This window comes from Rhinolophus sinicus, chromosome 5, assembly GCF_057876585.1.
Source record: "Rhinolophus sinicus isolate RSI-liver-muscle chromosome 5, RSI-T2T, whole genome shotgun sequence".
Taxonomy (NCBI): domain Eukaryota; kingdom Metazoa; phylum Chordata; class Mammalia; order Chiroptera; family Rhinolophidae; genus Rhinolophus; species Rhinolophus sinicus.
In genome coordinates, this window is record NC_142505.1 from 110,419,588 (window position 1) to 110,443,763 (window position 24,176).

A 24,176-nucleotide genomic window follows, 5' to 3' on the forward strand; every position below is an offset into this window, starting at 1 on the left:
AGGAGAATGGAATTTCGTGGTGACTCCTTGAGGTCTGAAAACTGGCCACCCCCTCCCCCTTCCCCAGGCCCAGCTCTAGCCGAGGCATTCCCCACCCCTGCCCTCACCCTACGCCTAAAGGCTCCCTCCAGAGACCCTCTGGGCCAAATAGCCTGGGAGTGGGTGGGAGGAAGGTGCTGGGCTCAGGGCAGGAAATGGGGAGCCTGAGAGGACTGACCAGGTTGCCAGGAAGCTCCTTGCGGCCTTAGGGTCCTCAGGAAGGGGGTTCGGGGGCGGAGGCTGTACCAGAGCCCTGTTCCAGGCATGTCACATGGACACAGCCCAGGGGCTGGGGACCTCTGGAGCAAACTGCTTGCCTTCTAATCCCAGAGGGGCCACTGCTCACCTTTAAGACCTTGGACCTGGAACGTTCCTCCCCTGAGCCTCAGTTTCCCCACCCATAACACGAGGATGACATACCATCTGTTTTGTAAGGTGCTCATGGGCAATGGGTCAGACAAGCAGGCCGCCGGCCTTCAGCCAGGGTCACGGGTCTGTGCGTCTCCTGGACAGCTGACCTCCACTCAGCACAGGCCCTCCACCACCTCCTGCAGCCGGGCAGCTGAATGTCCTGAGAGCTGCCCATTTGGGTGGAGAGGTAGCTGAGGAAAGGGGGCCTACATGACTAACAAGGCCTGTGGAGGCCCTGCTATGACTCCCCATCAGGCTCAGAGGTGGTGCTGTGCCCATCTGAGCTCAGGCTCACTGTCCTGGTCGGAGCTCAGCCTGAAGCCTCAGCAGCTGGAGTCAGTCCCACGGGGTTCAGGAAGTCCCTTCTCCACGGCCTCCTGGGTGCCTTGGGGCTGGCCTCCCCTGGCTTGTCCCTTTTCTGGGAAGAACCAAGAGACATAATTGGTGATCCATTAACTCGCAGGAAGTCATCCGAGGCACTCCTGCTCAGCGTCCCGGGAACGGTCTTCTTCACCAGAGCAGTTAAGCCGGGGGAGGGAAAACACTGTCCCCAGCTCCACTGCGATGTGGTGGCAGGAAGGTGGAGCTGAGCAGTGGGGCCGCAGGCAGGCCTCATGGTGCCCCGTCTGACCAGCAGACACGGAATCCCTGCCCTGAAGGCTGCTGTGAGGGCGCCGGAGAACTGGCAGGCTGGGAGCCTCCTGGATGCGAGGGTGTCTGTGGGCTTCCTGGGGTGCAGTGAGTCGTGTGGCCATGGGGGCCACCAAGGGCTGCAATCCAGAAGCTTCTGGACCAAGAGGCACTGCTGGAAGGAGGGGAGGAAATGGAGAGGGGTTAGCTTAGAAACTCTATGGCAGGAGGGGGTGCACAGCAAATGGCAGCAGCTGACTCTCATTACTGCAACTGGGGGGGGGCACTGCTCCCCATGAGAAGAACAGACAGCTTGCAGCTGTTAATAGAGCCCCCAGCCCAGCCCAGCCCTGTCTGCCCGCCTGCTCTGCTCAGAACCCCTCACCCTCAGCCCGCTCTGTGTGGTCTTGGGACAGTTCCCTTCTCTCTGTGGGTCTCAAGATTTTATTTGACTCTGTAATAGGGATATGGCTGGCATCTGCCCTGCCCTGCCCACCCCAGGCTGCCTGGGAGTAGGTATTCTCTACAGGAGTAAAACACTGGTGGCCTGGCCCTTTTTCCTGGACCCTGGGACCTGGTGTGGTCAGAGTGGTTAGGCCAACTTGGCCTGGGGGGCTGAGTAAGGCTTTAGGAGTCACCCTTCAAGTCCAGCCAAGTGCTACCTCTTTCAAGAACTTCTCCAAAACCCCTATGATACCCTGCATCCTGGTACTGACCACATGAGATTGCAACTGCCTGTTTTCCTGCCTGCCTCCCCAACAATTCTGGAGCTCCGTGAGGACGGGCCACATGCTGCTCTGCGTCAGGGCCTGGCACAAAACGGTGCTCAATAACACTGAACAGGTGAGTAAGGGAGTGAACAGATGGAGAGGGATGGATGGACGAATGGATGGATGGAAAGAGGTAGTGGCTGATGGATGGATGGATGGACAGATAGTCAGTGGACGGATGGATGTGGAGTGCTCCCCTGCCTCTCTCAGAGCCCCCAGCACCCAGCCCCAAGGACCATGGGTCTCAGGGTAAGGAGGCCTGGCAGGGCGGCTCACAGAGCTCTGAGCTGGCACCAGGCGTGGAGCCTGAGGGCAGGGCTGTGGCAGGTGGCAGGGGCTGATGCCCATGGAAGTCTTCAGTGACCACATGCTGTGTGCATCCCCTGCACTGGGAACATTTCCAAACACCACCTCAAGAAGGCCTCGAAACGTCTTACTCAAACTGTTGTTGGTCTTGCAGATTGGACATGGGGGTCCAGAGAGGAGGGGTGGCATGCCCTTGACCCCATAGCAAGTCAGGCTGGGGGGGGGGCTGTCCCTCAGCCTTGGGGCCAGGGTTTGTGCACACCAGGAGGGTGGCAGGCCTAGGCCTGGCAGCTGCATCTCTTCCCGGAGGCTCCATGTAGGGCCGTCTGTGCTGGAGCTGGATTGGGTTAATCTGATTTGCAGCCTTCAGGAGCAGAGCCCTGGCCACCAGAACCCATCACCGACGGCCTTCAGAGGCCAGACACCCTCCCGGGAGACACCAGAGACGCTCTGCCCCAGCCGGCCTTTGTCTGGCCAAGAATGGCCAGCTTGTGCTGCAGCGAGGGGTGGGCAGGACAGGCAGGGGGGGAGAAGGGCTGCCTTGGTGCCTGCCAGGCCCCAGGCATGACCCAGGGCCCACGTCAAAGGGACCAGACCCCAGGACCAGTGGGAGGAGGGCCTCTGGACTGACGGAGGTAGCAGGGGTCAGAATCTTGGCTCAAAGGGGGCCCTGCATACTGCGTGATCCTGGGCTCATCTCTGTATCTCCCTGACCTCAGGCTCCTCTAATACGGGCTGATGGGATGGAGGAGGACATGGCACTGAGATATACTCCAGGCTGCCCCGGAAGTGAGGGCCAGGGGAGGCGGTCTGCCTAGGAGTGGCAATCACACACACACACACACAAGGAGATAAGCTGTCACCGTGGGACCCATACTTCTCCCTGCCTGTCTGTCTGTCCGTCTGCCCATGCACCCGTCCGTCTGACAGCATCCCTGGGCACTTTCTCTCTGACCGGCTGTACTTGGCTACGAGGAGTTTAGGAGCTGACTCAGAACAGCCCTGGCCCCAGGGAGCTCTTAGTCTAGACGGGAAGACTCGTCAGGCACCCAGATGTCCCCCAAACAGGCAGAGGATGGGAGCGGCTAGAAGATGGGTCAAAGCCAAGTGTGCCCAGGGCATGGGTGAAGGACAATCCATTGTGTGCCAGGGCTGGGGTGTAGGGGGCTTCAGAAGAGGCTTCTAGGAAAAGCTTGAAGTTTTGGGCAGGCAGAGGTGGGTGGGAAGGCAGGACAGGGGCCCACCTGAGGGGTGTCTGGAGAGGTGGTGCGGTTCGGTGGGGGTGTGGGTAGGGGAGCAGTGGGAGATGAGGCTGGAGAGGTGAGCAGGGACCTCGGGGTTCAGGCTCAGAGGCAGGCTTGGGAGGCAATGGGGAGCTGCAGAAGGTTTGTGAGCCAGAGGTATGTGGTCTGGATTGCATTACAGGGGAAGCCACTCTGCGGTCCAGCCCAGACAACAGGAGTCAGCCGTGAGCTTCCCTATGTGTCTGTCTGTCCCTCCCAGCCTGTGTCCTTGTTGGCCATGGGGAGAGGAAGCTGAGAAGGGTCTGGGGCCACCTCGGCCTCTGTTCTCCCTCCTCCCTTCCTTGGGAGGCCCTGCCAACAGGAAAGCTTCTGGGGAGGCATTTCAGAGGAGCACAGGGCCAGGTTGCTGAGAGGTGGGTGGGCCCATGTGGGGAGGGGTGGGGGAGCAGGGGAAGGCACAGAGACTGGGCCTGAGAGGCTCTGCCCTCTGTGCAGCCCTGGTGAATACACACATCTTCAGGGACTGGCCCAAGGGTCCCAACCCCAGCTTGGTTAGAGGCTCTGGGGGTATTTGGAAATGCCTGGAGACATTTTTCGTTGTCACACCTGCGGGGGGGGGGGGGGTCAGGCAGGACTCGCTCATCTAGCCGGTAGAAGCCAGGGATGCTGCTAAACGTCCTACTATGTGCAAGACAGGCCCCAAGCAAAGAATTTCCCAACCCACAATATAGGAGGCTGAGGTGGGGCACTCAGGGAAGCTGTCCCGCCATGCCTAGGATCTGTAACAGGTGGGCACTGCTGTCAGTGAGGCCCCAGGAGGGCTGCCCCCGTGCCTGGAGGAGGTGACATGAGGCCAGAGGATGTAGTGGCAGGGCTCCTGGGACAGTTTGCTCGCAGGGAGCGGAAGGATTACACAGGGGGCTTCCGGGGGAGCCGCGGGGGTGGCCTCAGCAGGGTCAGTGGGGGCTGGGGCAAGGCTGGGCTGCTTGGGCTGTGGTCCAGAGCTTGGTGAGGGCAGGGGAGGCAGAGCTGGGCCCCCTCAGGGCTCTGCTACCCCACAGCCTCCAGGTGGTTCCAGCGACAGCTTGGGCGGGATGGGGAGGAGGCAGGGAGGGCCCTACTTGAACGCTGTTTGCTCAGCCAAGGTTTAATCTCCAAAACAGGAAGGCGCGTATTGACAGAAGCAGCAGCCGGAATTGCCTACGAGCCTGCCAGGTTAAGTTCCCCTGGCCCCCCACTCCTGCCCCCACGCTGGGGCGGGGGCTCCCCAGAGACTCTCCCCTCAAATGAAAGGGTCCCCACAGCCCCCCGGCTGTGCCGCTTGATGCCAACCAGGCCTCATAAAAAGGGTACCCCAGCCGGCTCTGCCAACTGCTGGGAGGGTTGGAGCCAGAGGGCAGGGGCAGAGGGGGGACAGGAAAATGGAGGGGGTGGGGGGCTCCGGGGGTCATAGGCTTAGTAGGGTGTGTCTCCCGGTCTCATTTTGCAAATGAGGAAGCTGAGGCTCAGAGAGGGAAGTGAGCTGGCCTGGGTCACACAGTGGTGGGGTGGGGGGTTGGCCCCAGCCCCCACCCCAGTTCTAAAACACGCTTGGGCGTGTGCTGTCCTTCACCACCATTCAACAAGCACAGATGCCCCAGTGGACTCTCGGAGTGCCCTCCTATCTGCCAGGCACCCCTCCCTGGTACAGCCCAGGGAGGGAGGACCTGGCTGGGGAATGCTTGCAACCCTGCTAACATCATAAACCTCCCTGCGGACAGAGGAAGCTGCAGGAAGGAGCTGAGTGGGCATGCCCCGGGCAATGGCCCTTCTGACAGGGTGTCAACCCCTTTCTCTTCCCGACCAGCTGACTGGGTGGAACCAAGCTTGTGGCAAGGCTGAGAAGGCCCACCCTCAGACTACCTTGGAGCCCCCTGCATCTCTTCAGCCCAGTTTCCTTGGTTGCCTGGGGTGGGCGGTGGATGGGAATTCCAGGCCAGTTCCTTTGCCCGGAGCTGGAGCAGAGTGAGGAGCTGGCAGTGAGGCCTCAGATGGACGCAAGGGCTTTGCCCCCAAATCCTAGAAATGGGCTTCTGATCTGACAGTCTCCTTGGTGCCCCACTACCTGCTTGGGAGCTCTGGCCCTGCCTCTGGCACTTGCTGCCTGCCAACCTCCCGACTTCCTGTGCCTGCTCCTACACACCCCGGGCTCAGCCAACCAACGGTTCCTCAGGGCTTCTCAGCCAGCGGCTGGGCCTGGTAGGCCCAGCACCTTCGTCCCAGCCTCCCCACTCGGTTGCCACCTCTTTGGCAAAGTCTCCCGGGCTCACCCCCTTTTTGTCTATCCCTGGGTACCTGCCAGCCCCCAGCTCACATTATGGCACCCAGGAAGTGCTCGATAATCATGACAGAATGGAGCTAAGAGTTTTCTGGACAGGCAGAGAGTTAGAAGGGGCCTTAAAGAGCTAAGTCCCATTTCACGGATGGGAAGATGGAGGCCCTGAGAGGTCAGGGCCCTGCCCAAGGTCACACAATAGTTGCATGCATCTCCAGCCACCTCTGAAAGCAAGCACCTCCTGTGTGTCTCCCAAACCCCAAGAAATCCTGTAGCCCTGTGGGACTGAGGCTCCAGCCCCCACCCCCAGTAGGGTCTACGAGAGGCAGAGGCAGGGAGGTCATGGTGAACTGACCTCCAGACAGAGGTCTGGGCCACTGCTCCAGGTCTGACTGTCTCTGGCTGCCCCTGGAAAGCTCTGCTCCAGCCAGGACACCAAACACGGCTGGAGAGTCCCAGACCAGTGGGCAGGTGGCCTGTGGCCAGAGGCTGCTCCAGGAGGGGCGGCAGGGGCCTGGCCTGGCCGCCACACCCCGGTTCACAGCATGGCCTATGAGCACCTCTCTGGGTATGGGAAGAGAGGGTTTCCAGCCTTGGCTCTATCCCCAACTAGATCTGGGGGTCTCGTATCAGCTGCCCCCCAAACTGGAGGCCCTCCTTGGGGCTCCGAGCCCAGGCCCCGGCCCTGCAGGGCTGGACGCCCCAGGGCAGAGCTTCTTCAGGCCTGGAGCATCCTCCAGGGCTAGTCACCCCCCTCCTGTCTCGTCCCCGCCTGCCATTGCTGTCACTCTATCCCAGTGACCCAGTTTCCCTCCTTGTGTGTGCCGGTGGGGTGGGGGGCCCTGGGCGGACAGTGTCCCTCTTTGAGGTGAGGGCGTGGGTGGATCGGGTGTCAGGCCGGGCCGTCTGTTGGCTCGGGGCAGGGACCGGCTTTCAGGTCTTCAATAGCCCGTGATTAGCTTCCATCCCCGGGGAGCCCCTGTTGTGTGGCCATTGTGATGGCGTGGGAACCGAGGCATCCTGGGCCAGACAGGGATGCGCTTCCCTGCCCATAGGGGCCCGGGCCTGGGGGGAGCACATGCTGGCACAGCCAACACACTGTCTGGGGAAGCATGGAGCCCAGCCATGCCAGCCGGGATGTGCACGCGCTGGGTCCTCAGACCCCTGCAGGCGTCTTGCCCGCCGCCCAGTGCCACCTCTTAAGGACAAACGTGCCCTCCTTGCAGCCTGGAGAGCAGTGCATAGGTTGCATTTATCCTTGGTCAGTGCACGGCCTGCACACGTGTGCAGCAGCCCTGGCACTGCCCCCAGCCCGTCCCCACCTCTTTGAGGCTTTCTTCAGCCTCTTCTGCCCCTCTCGGCCATGGCCTACCCCAGCCCCCTGCTCAGGTTGCCAGGCTTGTCCTTGGCTGACAAAGGCCAGTCCCTGCTGTGAAGAGGAAGAAGCAGGGCAGGACAGGCTGACAATTTCAGGTCCTAACGGAGAGGCCTTGCGTTTCCTCCCTGGCCAGTGGGGCGGTTGGTGGGAAGTGGGTGAGCTGCCTCAGCTGGCCCAGCCTGGACATGCCAGCCATCGTCACCATCACCCACCCCAGCTGTGGTCCTGATGACTGCTTTGTGGGGACATTGTGCCCAGCGTGGCAGAGAGAGGCTCTGCTGTGCTCCTCTGGTGCCCCGGGCACATGTGTCCGTACATGTGTGTAGACATGTACATGCCTTCCCACGTGTGTTCGAGCCCGTGTGTGCACTGGGTGGGGTGGGGGCATGGTGGCTGCGGGTCTGCACGTGCGAGCTGGCGGGCGTGTAGCTATGTGCAAAGGACACGTGTGTCCACGTGTATACACGCCCGGAGCTGGCTCCTGTCGCCCAAGCTGGCTCCCTCCCTCCTGCACAGCTGCAGACTAGGAAGGAGGAGGCGGGTTGGGCTGGCCTCAGCCTTGCTCCCCAGAGAGGCGGCCAGGCCAAGGTGGGAGGCCGAGGCCAGGTCAGAGCGCTGGGTGGGGGTCGGGGCTGGGGTGCGTGCTTCCTGTCCGGCCACTGGCGGCAACTTTGGGCGGAAGGTTGGCCCGATCAGGAAGGCGCTGCCCAGAGAAGGAGGCTTCTGGAGGCTGAGTCAGCTTCCCCCGAGTTCGTCCTGGTCCACCGCTGCCTCCTTCAGGAGTCTTCCCTGACCTCTGCTGTGGCCCCAGCTGCCTCCATTCCCAGAGCCAGCAGAGCAGAGAGCCTCCTTCCTGCCCCGTGGCCTGAGGGCGGTACTTCAGGGGAAGGCCCAGACGTGGCTTTGTGTGCCCCTGCACCTGTCCGGGCTGAATCCCTGCTTCCCTGAGAGCTCGGGGCCCCAGTGGACATACTCCCCAAGTCCTTATTGCCCTAAGGAGCAGTTGGGGACCCCGAGATGGGCAGGATTTGCTTAGGGACACACAGCCAGCCCTGGAAGGATGCAGCTGCTCCTTGGGGAGCCGGCTCCCAGCTCAGGGCACCTGTGACTGTGGCAGCCACCAACTTTCCTTCGACTACTGACTCCAGAATGCCCTCTGGCTGTTTGGCTGCTTGTGTGCCACTGAACTTGACTTTAAGAGCAGAGGGGCTTTGGGGCTGGATGTGTCCTCCTAGGGCCAGGCCTGGTGGCCCTTCCAGACACAGAGGGGGAGGCTGTGGGGTGAGAGGCAGCCCATATTGAGGCCATCAATTGGTGGATATTGGGCAGACTTCTGGGAGTCCCACACTGGGAATCTCAGGGTCACCCTGGCCAGTGCCGAGTGGCTACCAAAACCCTCCCACGCAGAGCTGGAAGCATAGTGATGCCAGGCCCTGTGGTGGACCATGAGATAGAATGTGAGCAAGACAGAACGTCCTGCCCTTGGGAGCTCACACGTTCTCTAGGGGCCAGGAGAGTGTATAAGCAGACAGACGGAGCTCAACAGCAGGGTCAGCGTGGTACAAGAAAAGGAGGGGATGAGACTGAGCTGACAAGGGGACATATTTTAGCTAGGCAGTCAAGGAGGAAATGGATGTGGTGACACCTGGGCCAAGGCCCAGAGGGTATCACAAAGCACATGGGGACATCATCAGCATAGGAAACAGCAGGTGCAAAGGCACTGGGGTCAACGGAGACTCCTCGCCTCCTTGCTCAAACCCTCATGGAGCATTTGTGTGGCACCTTGTGAGCCAGACTGAGGTAGGGCCTATCGGGGCCAGCTAGGCGAGGGCCAGGCTGTGGGGGCATGTCCTTTCTTGAGGAACTAGAATCTGAGGAGACAGGGGAGAGAAGCCCTCCTGGCAAGGAGAACAGTCCACAGAAAAGTGGGTGTTGAGAGGGATCCCATGGCTGCAGGCAGAGCCCCCAGCCAGACCTGAGCATGGGCCCTGGAGGCCTGGTCTGCTGCACCCATGAGCTGAAGACCCCAATCGGGGGTCAGGGGTGTGTGGAGCTGCCTCTCGTGTCTGTGGAAGGTGTCAGGGGAGGGCTTGCCAAGCGGTCCCCCAACCAGGCCCCTCTCCCAGGCCTTGTTTCCTCCCTCATCTACTCAAGTTCTGGGAGATGAGCCTTTTCAGATTCCCTTTCCCCCATGTGTCGTAGGGCTGCTGTAACAAATAACCACAAACGTGGCTTAAAACAACAGGTATTTCTTGTCTCCAGGTCTGGAGGCCAGAAGTCCGAGCTCAAGGTGCCTGTGGCACTGGTTCCAGAGAGGCTCAGCGGGGGCTCCAGGCCTGTCCCCAGCCGCTGGTGGCTGCCGGCAGTCCTCGGTGCTCCTGGGCTTGCGGACGCATCATCTTGTCTCTGCCATCATCGTCACCTGGCTGTCGTCCCTCTGTGTCCCCTCCTTTTCTTACAAGGACACCGGTCATTGGGTTTAGGGCCCATCCCAAATCCAGGATCATCTCAAGATTCTTCACTTAATTACATTTGTAAAGACGTTTTCGCCAAATAAGGTCCCGTTTACAGGTTCTGGGGGTTAGGATTTGGGCCTGCCTTTTTTGGGGCCAACCCAGGATACCCTCAAAGTGCCAGGGAGCTGGGAGGCTACATGTTCCCTAAGTGCCAAGCCAGTGCCCCTACACACATCGTGGCAGCCTCAGGGCCATTTGGGACCCCCTGGACATGTGTGAGTCAGTGCCCCCAGATGGTGGGGCAAGGCTGGTGACCTGGAGAGCGGGCAGTGCCAGGCCTGCCCACCAAGAATATGACGTGTGGGTGCCACCTCAGCACAGGATGGAAGGACAGATAGGCGTCTGGTCTCTGTGGCCCCTGCTGGTTCTGGGGCCCCCAGGCTCCTGCCCTGCACACGGCCACAGGGGCACACGGCTAGAGGGCCAGCAACCCCTTCACACCCAGCGCTCCACTGGGCCTCTCACTAGCAGGACATTCCTTTGTCAGCCCTCAGGTCTGGGCATGAGTGCTGGGCGGGTGGCCACCAGGCCCTGGGCCAGCAAGACCCAGTGCTTGCCCCACCGGCAAAAGGCATCTTCCGCCCGCCACTACCCGTGCCAAGACACAGGCTCAGCGAACTTACAACGGCCTTTTACAATAAGTGGAAGCCTGGTTCTGAGCTCACCCAGCCCCGGGTGTTTGGAGCCAGGACTGAAGCCCGTCTGTGGGTTCCCATGCCGGAAGCCGGCTTCCTGGGGCCTGGACATCAGACCTGCAGCTGGGAGCCTGCTATGTCTCCCATGAGCCCTATTCGGGGTCCCAGCCTCCCACATGTGAAGTGGGGTAATGCTCCTACACGCTTGCCTTGCCCCCAGGGGCCTGGGGAGGGAGGAACAGTGTCCTTGGTCACAGACACAGAAACTGAGGCCAGGAGACACCTGGCCTGGTCTCCCGTGCCCTGCAGAAGAGGGTCGGGGTGGGCCCAGGCCCCAGTTGGCCCACCACCTGCTTCCTCTGGGGGCAGACGGTGGGAACGGGCCACATCTCTGCCTCCCAGCCCCCAGGCGGTTGCCTCCTGGGAGGCCTGGTCAGCGGGCTCAGGTGTCACACAGCCGGTTCCTCTGCCTCTTCCCATTCTCACCTCCATGGATCCAGAGGGAGCATCACTCCCCAGGGGCCCGTGGCGAAGCAGGCAGGGTGGCCGTCTGGCTGTGGTCAGGCTGGGCCGGCTCTGATGCCACCTCCCGTGTCCCTTGGCAGGCTGGGCCGCCCAGGTGTGTCCACAGGAACCTTCCCCACTGCCCCTTCCCATGACCCCTGTGCCCACCCCGCAGGGTATGGTCCTGGCTTGCCCTACTGGGGGGCCCATCTGGGGTCCAACGGCTCAGGTGAGCGCGGTCAGCTGCCGGCTGCAGCTGGCCAGACAAGTGTTCAGAAAACTGCCCCAGTGAGGGGCATTTGCTCCTTAGTCACCTAGTTCTTTTTGGTGGGGAGGAGTCAGGATCAGGACCCCACTTTGCAGTTACTAAAGGGACGCTCAGTGCAATGGGAGTCCCACAGCCTGTGAGCCATCTGAGCCTGTGCCTGGGACGCCCACCCTGCCTGCCACTTCCTACTTCCCACTGTACCAGACCTGCCCTTGTTTTCACCCATGGGACCTCACGTCAGGCCAGGGAGTTTGCGGAAACTGAGGTTGAGAGGGGCTAAATGTTTTTCTCAAAGTTGGGCAGCTTATTTCTCTGCATCTTGGAGCCACACTGCCCGGGTTTAAATCTTGGCTCTCTTAATTATTAGCAGTGTGACCTCCGGTGAGTCACATGATGTCTCTGTGCCTCAGTTTCTTCATCTGTCGTGAGGATCACGTGAGCTAATGCACACAGGCCTGGCCAGCGCTCTGTGCAGTCACAGGCCATCAGTGGTGGTGTCAGGGCCATTATTATTGTCATTGTCAGCCCCCCCCCACACACACACACACACACACTGCAGGTGAACTTCCGAGCCCTGGTCTTGTCCTATTTGTTGCTGAATCACTGGGCCCAGGAAGTTTGTACTCAGGGCATGTTTTTAAACTATGAGCCGGAGTTGGAGCCCAGATCCCTCACTCCAGGCTGTGGCCTCCCGCCTCTGTCTGCATCCTCATGGAGTTACTCTGTGGGTCTGCACAGCCACATGCTAAGGGGGTTGCATGCTGCAAGTCAGGAAACTGGGCCAGAGAGGGCAAACCCGCTGAACAAAGGCACCCAGCTTTGGGTGGTGCCTAGGAGCTGTTGGGTGGGCTGGACTGGCAAGCTGAGGCTGGGGGCTGGTGGGGGGGTAAGGAAGGCAGAGCTGGTGGGTGGGGGCCTCGGGCCTCTGCAGGTGGGAAGCTGGGCCTGCTCCCCACAAGCAAGCCTGTTCCGACTTGCCTGACCAGCACCTCGCCAGGCCTCGGGCGCCCACACAGCAGCAGACCCCCCCATGGGGCCCGTGCCAGCCTCCAAGATTGCTTGGCGTCCACATGGCAGGAGGAGTGGCTGCAGACGAGGGCTTCTGTCACCTCCAACCCAAAACCGGATTTGGGGAGGGTACAGACGCTGGTGCTTGCCCCCAAGGCAGCAGGAAGGCCTGCCATGCCCACACCCCAGCCTCTCCAGCCCATGGCGCAGGCAATCCCAGCACTTCAGGAAGACCTTCGTTCCTTCACCCACTCATCCACTCTGCAGACAGTCACTGTTATGCTGTGTGGCCTTGGACAAGTCTCTTGTCCTCTCTGGCCTGTGACGTCTGCCATATGGCAGGAGGTGCCTGGTCCTCACAACTTGTCAGCCAAGGGTCTCTGGGAGGAGTGGGCGGGGGAGGGGGGGCAGGAAGCACAGGGTGGGGGCAGCCGTAGCCCCCACAGCGCAGCCAATGGCAGCTGCAACGCTGGCTCTTCCTTGGTCTCCCCGGAGAGTTCTGGAATCTTCCTCTCGCCCACGCACTGCAGAGAAAGGCTGTCCTCCCCCTCCTATTCCCTTCCTTTTCTCAGGGCCCCTGACAATCCCTCCCCACATTGAGGGGCACAAGGGGGGCTTGCTGCCCTGTGAGGTAGGGTCTCCCTTCAGTCCCTGTGACAAATGAGGAGACAGACTGGCTGGGCTTCTCCCAGGCCTGCCTGGAGGATTTCAAGGCCTCCACCATGCTGCCCTGGCTGGCCTCTCTTACTGCAACCCCAACCAGCCTGTGTCCTCAAGCTTTGGTCTCCCTCACTGTTGCCCGCCCTTTTGGGGGGCCCTGCTCAGCCGGCACCCTCACCCCAACTTTGCACTGCTATCCCCTTACCCCCAGCATAGCTCAGGCCCCTCCAGATGGCTCCCTGGCCAGGCCGCACAGGGCAGGAATCTGGGCAGCCAGCTCTCTCCTTCGTCAGCCCCCACGGCCCGTGGGAGTTTTGGGTGCTGGGTGGGGGAGTGGGAGAAGGGCCACGGGGCCCTTTGAGTGTCGGTTACATCCATCTTGCTGGGTACACTGAGGCTCAGAAAGCTGTCAGGGCAGTGTGAGGCCCCTCAGTGAGAAGCAGTGAGACTGGGTTGTCACCCCCTTGCCAAATGGTGTGGGGGGAGGCCTTGAGGTCAGCAGTCAGGCTCTGTCTGCCCTCAGGGAGCAGTCACCCATGCACCACAAGACCAGGAGGCCCCAGGAAGGTCCATTTGAGCTGAGTTTCCCTGTAGTCTAAGCTGGAGCCCAGAACTGGGAGTACATGTATACAAGGAGGGGCTTTCTCCCTTTGGGCACTAGCCAGATGGTGAGCTCCCCATCACTGGATGCATGCAAGCAGAAGTGAGGCACGGGAGGAGCCATTGGAGTCCAGCTGGGACAGGAGGCCAGCCTAACAGAATCCTGGAAGTACAGGACTCTGGGATTCTGTCTTCTCTGGGATTCTGTCTTCTGGGATTTTGTCCTCTAGACAAAGCTAGAGGGAGGAGATTGGTCCGTGATGAGGTTCTGGGCCCAGGAGGCAGATTGTGCCATGGAAAGTTCTAGTGTGAAGTCAAACCATCCCAGACTTGGGACCTCATCTGCCTATCGATTGTTGTGTGTCCTCAGGGCTCAGACTCAGACCCTCTGAGCTGAGAACCCCCATTCTTTCATGTAGAGCACCCACCACCTACCACAGGCCAGTCCTTGGTGCAGGGTCCCTGCCCTGGTAGAGCTAGCGCTGTGTAGGGACAAGGCTGTGGGGAGCAGAGCAGGAGGTGGGGGGGCAGGACCTGTGCCCTCACGGAGAAAGTCACGTTCTAGTGAAGCATTGGGAGAGGCGACTAATGTTCCAGACAAGAGAACAAACCCCCAGAACAAAGGCCCTGAGGTAGGAGCAGGCCTGGCACATTCCAGGACAGCACAGAGGCCAGCTGTGGTGGGGGGAGAGGGGGTTGAAGGTGAGGACACAGGACAGGAGGGTAGATGAGCTGAGGCCAGGCTGAGGACGGGCCTGGGGACCCTCCACCCCGCAAGCAGGAGCTGACCACTTGGCAAAGGCTCCCTTCCCGCCACTGGAGCTCCCAGATGGGGAGGGCTGGGGACCTGGGGACAATGCCAGGGACAAAGGGCCTGGGCCAGGGGGCTGGGGCCTCAGGGGCTGGATTTACGGCCTCCTCTGACCCCAGCAGAGAAACCAGCCTTGTTGGGCATGGCCGGAGTCACCAGCGACCAGCCCAGGGTGGGGGATGGCCAGGATGAAAGGACCAGAGAAAGGATTAGCCGTGGCCAGAAAGGCCACGCAGGGCGTCATGGCAACCGAGAGGCCACAGAGTCCTGGGAGAATGAAGCTGTGTTAACACCCTGCGCAGCCTCCCCAGTGAGGCTGGGGGCTTGTTAACCAGCTTACCAGGCGGCCCAGTCCATTGACATGGAAATCCAGCCCTGCCATCCGTCAGCCCTGAAAAGGCCTGTGGGACCCTGAATGGAGGCAGCCCAGAAGGGGCGGTGGCATTGGGCTGGTGGGGTGGGCAGGGGCAGGGCTAGGACCAGGGTGAGCTGCCACCTTCCACAGCCCGGTGGGCGTGGCTGAGGGAATGGAGCCCGGGAGCCTCCCAGCGTGTGCATGGTCCTGGCGGGAACACCAGGCCTGAGAGGCTGGGAGTTACCACAGGCAGCAGGAACCACCTAGACAGGGATCTGTTACAGCCCGGGAGGCCTGCAGATGCAGCACTGTGGCTGGAGGCCACATGGTCCAGCGGTCATGCTGGCCTGAGCCAGACCTGAGGGCTTCAGCGTGAGACCGGGGGCCAAGTGGCCGGCTCTGTCCCGCACGGGGGAGGGGAGCCTGGACAGAGAACAGGGAGGGAGGTGGGGGTTGTGGCCACACTCCTCATCCTGAGGCTGCCTGACCCCCATGGCTATACTGTCCCCCATCCCAACTCTGCCCCTCTTTGGGAGACAGTCTCAGGCCTGGCCTAGGCCACTTGGAGCACCGTGCCCTCCTGTCACCATGGCACTCTCCCGTGCAGGGTGCACCTTCCACAGAACTCTGGTCTCCATCTCCTTAACCTCGCCCACCCACCCCACCCCAGGTACTCCAAACCCCAGGATGTCTCCTGCCCCAGGCATGTCCAGGAAATGCATTGGATTGACCTGCCACAGTGCTCAGCCCATTCCCAGAATGAGCCCTTGGGACTGGGGGTGGGGACAGCACCAGTGTGACCTTTGAGACCTGTCTGTGAAATCAGACTGTGCTTGGGACAGGACTGGGGGGGGGGGGGGGAGACAGTGCTCCCCACCCTAGAGGAGGAGGCCCAGACTCTGCCCAGTGGGAAAGCCCCTTGTAAGCTGAGATCTGCAGAGATGCTGGGGCAGGCCTGGGTGGGGAGGGGGCCAGGCAGGTGTCTAAGCCCCTGTTGACACAGGATTACAGCCATCTGGCAGCCCCCTCCCTGCGCAGCCCCCTCCCTCCGGGCTCTGGGAGTTGGGCAGAGGCAGCTGGTACACTTGGCAGGACCTCAGTCTCCCCATCTGCAAAGTGGGACTCTGGGCTTAGGCACTAAGGGTGTGGAGAGCCAGCGGAGGTGCAATCCAAGGAAACTGAGGCTCAGTGGAGCCTGGGCAATTTCCTGCTCCTGACCCCCAGAGGTACACCCAGCCTCAACACTGCACCCTCCAGCCTTCTCCAGGATGACGTCATCTGCTAGTCCCCAGGCTCAGGCACTCACCCATGTCACAGTCCAGCAGGTCACAAGGGCCTGGGTCAGTGTGGGGGAAACCCAGTGCAGCCCTCAGGGAGCTGGCTGGGCTCCTGGGTCTACCCCCCAACCGTTGGTGTTGGGTTTCCTCAGGGCGAGGCCCCAGCTGCACACAGCTGGCTGAGGGTGGGGGGCCAGGAACTTGAGAAGGCTGTGTTCCCCAGAGCTCTGAAGAGGGGCCCTAGTGCCCATCAGAGCCTCAGACCCCCAGCTGCCATCTGGCCCTGTCTTTCCTCAGGGAAAGGGGAGGGGCCAGCCCACATTCCTCTGCATGCAGCCCCTCCACACATCTGCCTTCCCAAACCTCCTTCCTTCTAGCAGGCCCTGGGACCTCCTCCCCACCTGTACCTGCCTGCAGCAAGGGGTCCGGAAGTCAGCAGCCCCTCCCCTGCAGTGTCTGGGGACCATGCACAGAGAGGCAGCGCCCCCTCCCTCACCTGGTCTCCCTGTGGCTCTGTGTACACGTCCCAGTTCTCCCCAGCTCCAGGTCCCAAACACCCACTGTGCGCCTGGTCAGGTGGGCTCAGGGATGCCCGGAGCTGGGGCGGAGAGCAGGAGGGCCAGCTGGGGAGTGGGGGAGGGTGCCAGGACAGAGCCTGGGTCACACGGACACCCGGTCCCCATCCTGCACGCTGGGTGGCATGGAGGCCCTGGGCAAGGGGCAGACTGGGTCTTCTCCTGAACCCCCTGTGTGTGATCACAGCGGGAAGGAGGGGTCAGGGCACTCCGTCCACCAGGGGTCCCAGGGTGGGTTAGGGGGACCGTGGGTCAGAGACAAGGGAGAATGGGTCCCAGGGATTAGCGCAGATACCCAGGCTGAGGGCCAAGCTGCACTGTGCATTTTCGCTGGTCCTTGGAGCACTCTGGACGCCCTGGAGGAGGGGGTACTAGAGGCCAGGGCAGGAGTCCGCCGGGCAGAGCAGAATGTGTGCTGTTTCTAAACGTCTGTGTGGGCCTGGCACTTCATTCACTCAGCCAGCATTTCCTGAGCACCTGCTGTGCGCTGGGCCCTCCTCTGGACACATGGACAGAGGGATGCAGACACGCCTGCCCTACTCTCCTGCAGTGGGAGACTCTGCCATGAAGCCCAGGGATGATGGGAGAGTGAAAAACAGGCCTGACCCAGCCTGACCCAGGCAAGTTCTTGAAGGGGACGCTTGCCAGGAGTGGGGGACAGTAGGATAAAGGCCTGGTGGCTGGAAAGCTAGAGTGTCTGAGGATTGGACAGGGGGCCAGTGTGGAGCGGCAGTGCGGGTGAGGAAGGGTCACCTAGTCTGGAAGCCTCTCCACACACACCCTCTGAGTGGGGGGGACGTGATGCAGAGGCTCTGACCCTGCTGAGCACCCCCTAAACAGGTCTTCCTCCAGGGAACCCAGCGCCTGGAGCTGGCTCAGGATGGGGGCTGGCAGTAACAGCTACGGGGGCACCCCGAGGAGCTACTGAGGGCTATGAGGGCTGAGTGTGTGCAAGGAATAGACACGGACACATGGGGACCTGGGCACACACAATCACATGCTGTTTGCCTCCCGGCCCCCCCAGCACACACCAGCCGCTAGGCGGATCCCCTTTCTTCCCAGCCCCTTTCTCTCGCTCCTCAGCAAAGCAGTTGCTCGAAACTAATTGAATTTTCCGCCTGGGAAGGGCCTGGGGAGTTAAGGGCGGGGTGGGGGCTGGGAAAAGCTTGTTAACAGGTCTGGCCTCCCCTGCCCCTGGCCCAGCTCCTCCTCCCTGGTGGCCTAGGAACAATGGACAGACAGACAGGACGCAGCCCCAACTCCGGGCCGGCCTGGAGTCTGAGTGCATGAGCGGGAGGCCTGGCCTTCACTCTAACCCTGCCTGCAGGCCATGAGTCCCCAGGGTGGCTGGGTGGTCCTCTGGGCCTCAGAATCCCCCCTCACGCGCCACACCGAGAATGGGCTAGGGGTGGGGGGTATCAGCATAAACCAGACTCACCCCACAGCAGAGGTGGGGAGCCGCTCCCTGAGATTTGGGACTCCAACCCACTTCCCAGACAGGAAGACTGAGGTCCAGGCAGGCCAAAAGCACGTCACCGGCCACGGGCTAGGCAGCTGAGGACTGAGCAAGGCTGGTGCTTGGTGGAGGAAGGAGAGGGTGAGGGTCCACCACTGCTTCAGGTTTACTCCCAGCATACAGCCCATCCCGGCACCAATATTTACAGTGCTGGGGGCACGCATGGGTGTGCCCGGGCATGTGTGTGCACGCCGGGGTGCTGAGAAGCAGCAGCCTGGGTACAGAGGAGGGGCCTGCAACCCTCCCTACCAGACCCCCTTCCCCTCCCACAAGCCTCTGTCCTTTTCTGGACCCAGCCCCCTCCACAGCCCCACTTGGAGAGGAGACCCAGCGTCCCCACCCTGTTCACTAGCCCTGGGCCCCCACCATCCTCACAGGTGTGGTAAGGGTGCTGGGGCAGGGGCGCTGGCGCTCACCTCAGGACACAGGACAGCTCGTCACTCCCCTTCCTCATTAACCTGCCCCTCTGGCTGCCCTGGGGTTCTGGACCTGAGGGACCTCAGGAGACAGTGACTCCCACAGTGGCAGAGGTGAACATGATGGGACTTGAGGCCCTGGTGGGTGGGGAGAGAAATGAGAGACCTGGCATTGAAGGGAGGGCAGCGCTGGGCCCATGCTACAGATGGGGACACTGAGGCCCACAGAGGCACGCTGTGTGACCCAGGGTCATGCAGACTGGGGGCTTGGATTGGGGTTCAGACCTGAGGCTGCGTGCACTCCCTGGCCTGATTCTTCCCCCACTGGGTCTGTAATGCTGATGGGTGTTCCCCTGGAGCAGGGCACCTCAAGGTGTGACCAGTGTAGACATGGTTGGGTGCCAGGTGCAGGGTAGAAAGGGCTGGGGGAGGGCACTGGAGGACCGGGGGCCCAGGCATGGCCCCAGAACCGAGAAACTGAGAGTTCTTGAGCTGCCGTGTGCCCTGCCCTCCATGCCTCCCGCTGGACCTCTAGGATGCCGGCAACACAGCCTGCCTCCCTTCCTGCCCCCTCCTCAGGGGTCCTGGCCCATGAGCAGGCACATCCATTCCTGCCTGCCACTCTGGGGGCATGTGCCAGGGGTCCAGAGCAGCCTCTCTGGCCTGCGCCGCTGGAGGTCATGTGGGCAGCTGGTGGGGGCACTGAGAGTGGGCGCAAGGCAGGCTTTGGGCACAGGTGACCACCACGGCTGGGATGAGGCGTCTGTCCGTCACCCATCTTGTATCAGGCTCGCCAAGTACACACACACGCACACACACACACCTGTCCGCCCTCTCAGCACTCTTCCCTGAGCACCGGCCACAGACCTGGGGCCGTGCTGGGTCCCAGCCCTGGCCACACCACGTCCTGCGCCAGGACCCCAGACTGGCCATACCTCAGCACCCACACAGGCACACGAGGGATGCTGGGCCTAGAGGGCATTTGTGGGGTCACTGCCTGGACTGAGGTCACTCCTAGCTGCCACTGGGGAGGAAGGCCCTGAGGACAGCGTCCTGGGCTGTCAGACCACAGAGCAGTTGCAGACTGAGGACCCCAGCGGGGGGATGTGGTTGGAGCTGGGGGAAGTCAGAGATGAAGACACAGAGACAGCAAGACACAGACTGGGATTCAGAGAAAAGGGAGTGTGAGACCTGAGTCCTAGCCTCTCGTTCGGGGCCCCTGATGAGGGGCCAGACAGCCCAGAACTCCCTTGCTCATCTCAGCGGGGAGAAAAGGAGGAAGAGACTGATAAGCACGGGCTGTCTTGGCAGTCGAGGCGCGATACTCCTCTTGGGGGCATTTTTTCCCCATCAAATCATCCTGGGCTTGGTCCAGGGCCCTGTCCCTGAGCCCTGGGTGACAAACACTCCCCCACAAGACGCCCTGAAGCTAGTGAGGGGTCTGCCAAGGGCCTTTCCCACAGCCTCTCCCGGAACCCGGGGCTGGCCCCTGTGCTGAGCTGGGAGGGGCAACAAGGGCCCATGTGGGAGTCAATGAGAACCCACTTACACTGCATTCGCCTGTCCCTTTGGGCAGTGAGCCCCTTTCGCAGGCCCTGGGGTTGTGCTGCCAATGACGATGGGCCTGATTCTACTCAGCAACCACTGACGTGATCCTCGGGAGCCTTGGCCAGAGGGCAGGAGGGTCAGCTCTGGCCTCTGTTCTCAGAGAGCACTGTTCTGGGAAGGTGGGTGTTCCAGAGGAAGCAGTTCATGCGGGGGGGGGGGGGCGGGGAGGGCATGACAACTGATGATCTAGGAAGGAGCTGGGAGGAAGAGCAACACTGAGCCCAGCAGAGTCTGGGAGGAGTGGGGCACCACCCCATGTCCCCACCACATCCTCTGTGATCCACCAATCCTGCCCCTTCGTATCCTGCCCCATTTGGACAGACAGATGGATGGGTGGGCATGTGAGTGGGTGGATGGATGGATGGTGGATGGATGGATGGTGGATGGATGGATGGATGGATGGATGGATGGATGGATGGAGATGGATGGATGGATGGAGGGAGGTGGATGGATGGTGGATGGATGGAGGGAGGTGGATGGATGGTGGATGGATGGATGGTGGATGGATGGATGGATGATGGATGGATAGATAATGGATGGATGGATGATGGATGGTGGATGGATGGATGGTGGATGGATGGATAATGGATGGATGGACAGTGGGTGAGTAATCAGACAAATGAATGGGTGGATGGGTACACAAAAGGAGGGCTAGATGGATGGAATGACAGATGGATAGATAATGTGTGGGTGGATCGATGATCGGAGAAATGAATGGGTGATGGGTGGGTGGGCAGACGCACAGACACTTGGAAGGAGGTGGCAGGGAGAACAGTGCCCCCCAAGGGTCCACACGCTGGAGCTGTGAACAGCTTACGTGACAAAGGGACGTTGAGGATACGCTAAATGAAGAACTTCGTGCTGGAGAGGTTGTCGTGGGCCCCGTGCAGCCACAGGGTCCTGATGCGTGAGCAGGAGAGTCAGGGGAGACGTGACGACTGCAGCAAAGGTGGAGGGACAGCACTGGGGACTCTGAAGGTGGAGGCCGGAGCCACGAGCCAAGGAGCAGCTGGAAAAGCAGGAAACAGAGGCTCGCCTAGACGCTCCGGGAGCACAGCCCTGCTGACGCCTCGGTTTTAGCCTGTGCGACTGTGACTGACGCACAAAACGCTAAGATGATAATCTGTGTTGTTTGAAGTAGTTATGTTTGTGGTGATCTGTTACAGCATCAACAGGAGACTAATACAGACAGAGGACGGAGGGTAACTGGATGGATGTGTGTGTGTGGGGGAGTCAGAGGGAAAGATGGCCGCGAGGGCTCACTCCTCAGATTTGCTCTTAGATGAACCCTGGTGCCACACACTGGGTGCTAAGATCCCTGGCTGGGTGGCTAAACAAAGGTCAGGGTTTAGACACCCCAAACTGCCAAGATAACCACAAAACCACAAGTCCTGTACCAGGAAGACATGACCCAAAACACGAGCATCGGCGCTTACTGAGATGGACACAGACAGAAACATCCAGAAGACAGTCTATAGTGGGCCCTGGTCTAGGCCCCAGGGGAGCCCAGACGGCCACCAATTGCAGGGTGATGGGGCGCCCCATCTCCTTCCTCCTGTGACCCTAGCCCAGCCAGCCCCTCTGCACCTGGGAAAGGTGGCCTGCAGAGGCCACCTCCAGCTGAGCTGACACTGCAGACCCCTGTGCCTTCCTCAGCCCACCCCGACATGGCACATGTTCGTTCACCTTCACACATGCACACACATGCACACACACATGCACATGTGCGTGTCCACACAGGCCTAGCCTTGCTCTCACACGGACACCACATGGCAGCAGAGGGAGGGGCTCCGCCCTGTTCTGTTTCAAACCTGTGACCTTGGCTATGTCCTTGGCCCTCTATGGGTCTTGTCTCTCCATCTGTGGGCTGAGGGGCTTGGGCCCATTGAGAGCCAACACCTGGGGTGAGGTGGTGGCAGCAGGGTCATGGGGAAGGAAGGGTAAGGTGTGAGGGGGACATGGCGTCAGAGCTGGCCATCCCGGCCCCCATGCACGTCTCTGACCACCAGGCTTCCTCCCACAGCCCCTCTGGGGAGGGACTGTAATTACCTTCTTCCTGTTCAGATCAGGAGCCGTTTCCAAAAACATATTTCGAAGGATTATTTTGCAAAGGAAATGTTTTTGAAAAAATCTCATGTCCCGTCCCAGCCTGGGGAAGTGGGAGCTGCAGTCAGAGCAGGGACAGGGGTGGGGTGACCCTGGTAGCTGGGGTGAGCTGGCACACTGGACTCACGGTCCCGAGCCCCTGTCTGGGGCAGAGAGGGAATGGGGAGGGGGGAGGCCAAGGGAATGAGAAGAAGGAGGAGCCGAGGGGGGCAAGGGTCCCCACTTCCTCCTGCCCACTCACAGCTTTGCCCTCTGCCTCCCCCAGGCCTCCCATTGTCCAGCTCAGCCCAGTCCCCAGCAGGCCTCAGGCCAGGGACTGCTTGCACCATTTTGCTGGGAGAACGGCTCCTCTGCAAACTCTCGGCCTCGCTCCCTGCCAGCCACCACTCCCACCTTCGCCTCTCCACAGGGCCCTCTCCTGTCCCTCCGCTGAAGGTGCCCAGGCTCTGCCCTGGGCCTCGGGGGACAGGCATCATCCAGCCAGGTGGACACCCGCCTGAGTCCAGCACCTCCCAATTCCCGCTCGCTTCCTTGGGTACCTTGTGTGCACTCACCTTTTGAACTTGGCCCTCGCTCGCACTCCCTGTCCCATAGAAGGCCCTCCATCACCACTGGAGTTATACACATAAGTGGCTTTTCTTTGCTTTTATTTTCTACCCTGAGAAATACGTTGCAAAATTTCCACCATCACAAAAACAGAACCTCAGTAGTAGGTGGTGGGGGTGGGGGTTGCTAGGGCCTGCAGAGCCAGTCCTGACCCTGACCATATGGACTCCAGAGCAGTCCACAACTGCCCAGATGGGTCCCCTCCAAGGCCTCGGGACCTCAGGCCAGTCCCACAGCTCTTTGGATCTTAGTCTAGATTGTCACTTCCTCCACTGTGGCCTCCCAACTGCCAGGACACAGGGAGTATTTAGTAAATGTTTGTTGAATAAATGAACGAATGAATGAACGGAGCATGTGGACCTGGATGGGGTTTTGGGGTAAAGACCCTTTAATCTCGGGAGAGATTCAAGATGGCAGAGTGGTTAAACACCGTGCCTGCTTCCTTCCATGAACACATTAAACTTGCAACCAAATTATAGACCAATCAACCTGGAGAACCATCTGACGTCTGGCTGAACAGAAGTTTTATAACTAAGGATAGAAACAAGAAGCCACGTCCAGACTGGTAGGAGGAGTGGAGACGTGAACTGGGCTGACCCCAAACGTCTGTATGGTGGTTGAAAATAGGGCGAGATACCTTAGCCGCAGAGGTTGCCCCCAGAGGAGCCAGGGACCCCAGCCCCACACAAGGCTTCCCAGCCCAGAGTATTGGTGCCAGGAAGAAGAGCTCCCACATCTGGTTGTGAAAAACAGTGGAGATTCCAACCATCCAGGTGGGATGGAAGGCAGCGGGACACCTAGACATCCTCTTAAACAACCCACGGACAGACTCATTCGCTCGTAGGCGCTCACCTTGGGCTCCAGCAGAGAGGCAAGACTTGAGGGGCATCAGAGGCACATGGGGAGCAGACTGAGGTGTGTGGCTTTGAGGCCAGAGCTGGGGAGAGTCCCATTTTTCCCGTGTGTGGTTTTTCTTCCATGCAGCCAGCAGGTAAGCGTCATCTTGCCTGTGTTGAGCCCGCCCCCTGAGCCCGCTGCACACGCTTACGGCCACATCTGAATCTGATTTGTTTGGTGAGCTCTAGAGCTCTGCCCGGCTGATTCACTGGGAACCCACCCTACCCAACTCCCCCAAAGCCAAAGGCACTTCCTTGACAAACAGCCAGCCCCTCCCACATTGCACTCTTTCTTGGAAAACTTTCGGAGTCCATGGGCCCCAGGTGGGCAATGACTGGCCACGGTGTGCTCTGAGACTTTTGCTGAGTAGCTTTAGGCTCAGCACCAGCACCAAATCAGAATTTACATTAACCTGATGAGCACAACTGTTCCCACTCTAGTGTCTCCCTGAGCTCCTGCCTCAACCAACTTGCATTCCACAGGAGGCTCTATCAGTGGCTGAACATTTTAGCCAGCAGGTGGCAGCAGGTCTCGGGTGTCCTGGCTTTTTGTGGGGCTACCCAAGGCCCAGTATTGGTGGCAGATGTCCTTGGTTTGCAGTGTGGCCTCTCCCAGTGCCTCCAGGGTTAGCAGAGGAAACAAAAAACCACAGACTGCTTTGTAGCTCCTACCAGATAGTCCCCAGCTGGTCACCAGTAAGTGGGTGACCTGGGCCTGTACCAGAGC

The 24,176-nt window shown here is 60.6% G+C and overlaps 2 long non-coding RNA genes across 2 annotated transcripts in view; both read right to left on the minus strand.

Moving 5' to 3' along the window:
* Positions 1–8,078: 8,078 nt before the first annotated feature.
* On the minus strand, positions 8,079–20,322 carry LOC148758308 (uncharacterized). The gene is made up of 3 exons (XR_016021413.1): positions 19,783–20,322; positions 18,234–18,371; positions 8,079–17,878 (listed from the first exon to the last, which is right to left on the minus strand). It is a non-coding gene; the product is annotated as an uncharacterized LOC148758308 (long non-coding RNA).
* A 41-nt stretch (positions 20,323–20,363) lies between these two features.
* Positions 20,364–24,176, minus strand: part of LOC109461360 (uncharacterized) — a 28,497-nt gene continuing 24,684 nt past the window's right edge. The window contains exon 4 of the long non-coding RNA XR_016021412.1: positions 20,364–20,850. This is a non-coding gene — a long non-coding RNA (uncharacterized LOC109461360). The remainder of the gene's footprint in view (positions 20,851–24,176) is intronic.